This window comes from Pyxicephalus adspersus, chromosome 7, assembly GCF_032062135.1.
Source record: "Pyxicephalus adspersus chromosome 7, UCB_Pads_2.0, whole genome shotgun sequence".
NCBI lineage: Eukaryota > Metazoa > Chordata > Amphibia > Anura > Pyxicephalidae > Pyxicephalus > Pyxicephalus adspersus.
In genome coordinates, this window is record NC_092864.1 from 9099290 (window position 1) to 9103717 (window position 4428).

General features: G+C 44.3%; 1 protein-coding gene across 1 annotated transcript in view; it reads right to left on the bottom strand.

Annotated features, from left to right (window-relative positions):
- LOC140335034 (cytoplasmic phosphatidylinositol transfer protein 1-like) overlaps positions 1–4428 on the bottom strand; it is a 50244-nt gene that overhangs the window by 22288 nt on the left and 23528 nt on the right. The window lies entirely within an intron of this gene.

Consider the following 4428-nt stretch of genomic DNA (forward strand, 5'->3'; position numbering starts at 1 on the left):
CCTAACCCTACTAACAATAACATGCTCTTATAACACTAACCCTCCTTGTAACGCTAGTTTTTACCCTTTCTGTAACCCTTACACTACCTTCCCCTTGTAACCCTAAGATTAACCCTCCCTGTAAATCTAACACTAATTTTCTCTGTAACCCTAACACTAAGCCTACCTGTATTTTATTTTTTTCAACCATTTTCAAACACTGTACTACAATGTAAACAGGTCAGCATCAATAAAGCTATGATTAATAGAGCTCAATATTATCAGTCACCCCATGATAACCACCCTCCCTCCTTCCTAGCAACCATTAGCGCTACCTACGACTCAACTAACAGAGTGCGCCCAATCATGTTACCATATTAACACCACCCATCCCAGAATTATTATAGCTCAAACCCTAATTGTCACTTCTCCTTCCATCCTCCTCATCCTTTCTTCTCTTTATTTCTCTTTTCTCCTTTCTCTCTTTCCATATTCCCCCCATTCCTCCCTCTCTCCTCTCTCCTCTCTCCATCTTCACTCTTCTCATCCCCTTGTATCCTCTCCTCTCTCTTTCTTCTCTTTATCTTTCTATTATCTCTCTCTCCCTCTCCATCTTACTCTTGCCTCATCCTACTCTCTTCTTTCTCTTTGATCTTTTCCCTTTCTTTCTTCTCTCTCTAGCTCTCTTCCCTCTCCTCACCTTGCTCTCCTCTCTCTCTCCCTTTTCACTCCCTCTCCCCGTTCCTTATCTTACTCTTTCTCCTTCTACCCTCCCCTTCTCTTTTTATCCTCTCTAACCTCTTTCTCCTTATCACTCTCTTTTTTCTCTTCTCCTCACTCTCACTCTTCTCTCCTACCTTCCTCTTTTTTCTCTCTTTCCTTTCATATCTCTCTCTCCCATCTGTTCTCCTCTCCCACCCCCCCTATTTTCCTCCCTTGCTTTTTATTTCTCTCTCTTCTTACTTCTCTTCGCCCCCTCTCTTCTACTTTTCTTCCCCTCTCTTTCTTCATTTCCCTTCCTCTTGCTGTCCTTTCTCCTTCTTCTCTCTCTCTCCATCCTTCCCCATTCTCTCTTCTTTCTCTGCTCCCTCCCTCTTTGTAGTCTTTCTCCCCTCTCTCATTCTTTTTTCTTTCTTTTTCCCCTCCTCTCTCTCCTTCCCCCTTGCAGGTAAAATACATAATAATTGATAATTCCCCCTCTAGTCATGTGAATACACAGCTAGTGGATGCAGCTTTGAGCTTTGTAGGAATACAGAGGTGAATGCTACATTGCTAGCCAATAGGAAAGCTCCCAGCTGTATACCTTAACACCAGGACAGGATGTTATATTGCGGTTGTTAGGGAATAAAGCCGGGAGTCATCCCATTGGCTGGTGGTTGTCAGGGACCAATCCCTGCTGTATCCTTACAGAACTAATTCTGATTGATGTATGAAAGGTGGCATGGTGGTAATTCAGGTAAATGATTGATAACAGGGGGGCAGATCACAGGATCTCTAATTTTCATATAAAGGTCAGACCTTCACTTGCCCTAAAAATAAAGTAAACTCATTAATATATCAGTCAATTTTATTTTTATGAAAATCTGCAATAATAGTCAAATCCTGCAAAAACTGCAGATCTGATGCAGCTGCTGCAGCTTTGCATTGTATGTGGTGCAGTTAGACAGGAAAGAACAATTTGTGACGGGTGACTCTGGGGGCGGCTGTTACTTCCTGTGGTCTGGGCGTCCTCTGAAAGGCTGGGTAGCATGATAGGCCTGTGTGCGAAACCTCACATATAAGGTGTCAGCGCCTAACCCCTGCACTGCCCCCCCGCTGCCAGGCAGCTGCATCAATCACTACGTGCACCCTACACACTTCTGATGCCAATTCTGGGTGATTTTTCTTTTTTTTGGAGGTGTAGTTAAAACTGGAAGTGAAAGTAAATCACGGCTGAGGGTTCTGGTGGAGGAGTACTGCTGAGATATCTTCAGGAAGCAATGTACAGCACTCTGCAGGCTCCTCCCACCAGTCAAGATCTGCCTGCCTTGCATGGAGAAGCATAGAGGCCCAAAAACCATCACTGGGTCTAAAATTTGAGCAGAATAAACTTGAAGGTGACAGGGTGCAGGTCAGCGTGACGTGACACGCATGTATTTCCTGTGTAAGATGGCTATGGTCACATTGGGGACGTACAGACAAGGCAGTGAGGCCTAAGGCGGTTTTGTGGCTTTTCTTACAGGCAGATAAGAAGCTTCTGTTTGGTGACCCCGAGGAAAGCCGAACCGTCATCAACATGGAAGATTACATGACGCTGGCTGTTGCCGCGGCAACGTGAGTGACAGGAAGTCAGCTCGGAGGCCTCTTCCTGTCTCAGGTGGCTGTAAAGATAACACCGCTTTAACCCTTCACAGGAATAATGAAGATGTAAGGTGTATGGAGATTCTTTATCTGTAAATTGTTTGCTTTGTGCGGTTTAAAGTTAGCCGCCATGTTGAAGAGGACTTGCATTACAAGGTGTGTTGGGCAATAGAGGTGGCAGGGGAGAGCAACCTATAATCAATGGTTGATCGAGCCTTGAATTAAGTAAGACTTATAAAGCTGGAAGAGATCCAAACAACCACCAGCCAATAGGAATGATCCCTGCTGTATACTTTTTCTACACAGCGCTACTTGTTGGTATTGTAAGCATCAGGCGGTGCAGTTATTGGTTGAAGGTTGCCAAGAAGTCCCTGTCCCTGACAACCAACAGCCAATAGCAGAGCTTACCAATAGCTACTATACCAATGGGTAAAGCTGTGTGAAATGATTCCATTGGCCGCTGGTAGTCCAGTACAGGAGCACTTCCTGGCAACCAGCAGCTAATAGGAATTCTCCCTGTTTACTATAACAAAGCTCTCCTTTTTGTCATGATAAATATTATGAACGCTCCTATTGGTTGTTGGTTGTCAGAGGCAGGGGTACTTCTGGGCAACCAGCAGACAAAAACCCCTCCTCTTGATGTTTGCTATGACAACAGAAGCAGCTGTGGAGATGTGGTAAACAGCAGGGAGCACCCTTATTGGGTGTTGGATGTTCCATAAGCTGATAGGTGGTACTCCCCTGAAAATTATGATGACATTGGGCGAGATAGGTAGTTAGGGTATACAGCAGGAGCCAATAGGTGCACGCCCGGTTATTTACTATAGCAATGGACAGAGTTGTTGTAATAATAAACAATGGCCAGAAATCCTATTAGCTGATGGTTACCAGAATGCTTTTCTGCCACTGACAACCAGAATCCAATAGGAGCGCTCCTTTCTGTTTATCATACCGAAGCAGCCCTTCCATTGTTATAGTAAATGTGAAAGAGTGTTCCTATTGGCTGCTGGTTGTCAGGGGCAGGATTGCTTCCTGACAACCAGAAGCCCACAGATGCACACCCCCCCATTACTTACTTTAGTAACATGCATAGCCGTGTAGTTATGGTGAACAGTGGAGTGTTCCTATTGGCTGCTGGTTATCAGGAAGTGATCCTGCTGCTGATAACCACTAGCTAATAGAAGCACTCACTGCTGTTTAATATAACTGCTATAACACTATACTATAAAACATTTCTGCCCATTACTATAGTAAGTAATAGGGTGCATTTATTGGTTGCTAGTTGTCAGGGGCAGGAGTGCTTCCTGGAAAGCAGCAGCCAATAGCAGTACTCCCTGCTGTTTACTATAACTTCACAGCTCTGCCCATTGGTACAGTAAACATGGAGGAATATTCCTATTGGCTGCTGGTTTTCAGAAGCAGGTAGGAACACCCCCTGATGTTTACTGTAGCAACTGACAGAGCAATCTGATTGGCTGAACTCTGTACTTTAAAAGTAGTAGTTCCCAGCAATATTCAATCAGACAGAACTTTGATCACTATAGGGTGTTGAGCGGTGGTTATCCAGGTAAACAATTGCTTCTTTACTCTTCACGCACAGTGTCTCTTGAAGGAGAAGCCATCAAGGCCTTGAGTTCAATCCCCCCCTCCGGAGCGTGGAGCGTCTCATTATGAACACATTAAACACATTCTCCAGCGTTCTGGACAATTTCCACATCCCACGCTTCTCCTCTGAGCTTATTATCCGATGATGTTTAATTCACGCATTGTTTATCTCAGGAGCGATGAAATCTTTTGTTAACGCCATGGGAGTAGCGTATAGCGCGCGGCACAACGTCAGTATAGAATGTCTCACGCACAAAATACAGGAGAGATAAAAAAAGAAAGAGATTGACATTAACCACAACAAAGGGGTTCAGGAAACAGATTGTAAAACAGACCAGTTTGGGTAAATTGCGAGAAATTTCTGCGTTGCTATAGCGACGCTCATAAACGCTGCAAATGTTCTTTAGATATTGTGTTCCAGACGGTCGTCTTCATCGTTTGGTAAATTCCTCGCAGTCTTTCATTTTTATATCATTCTCTAATCTTTTATTCCTGTGTCCCCGG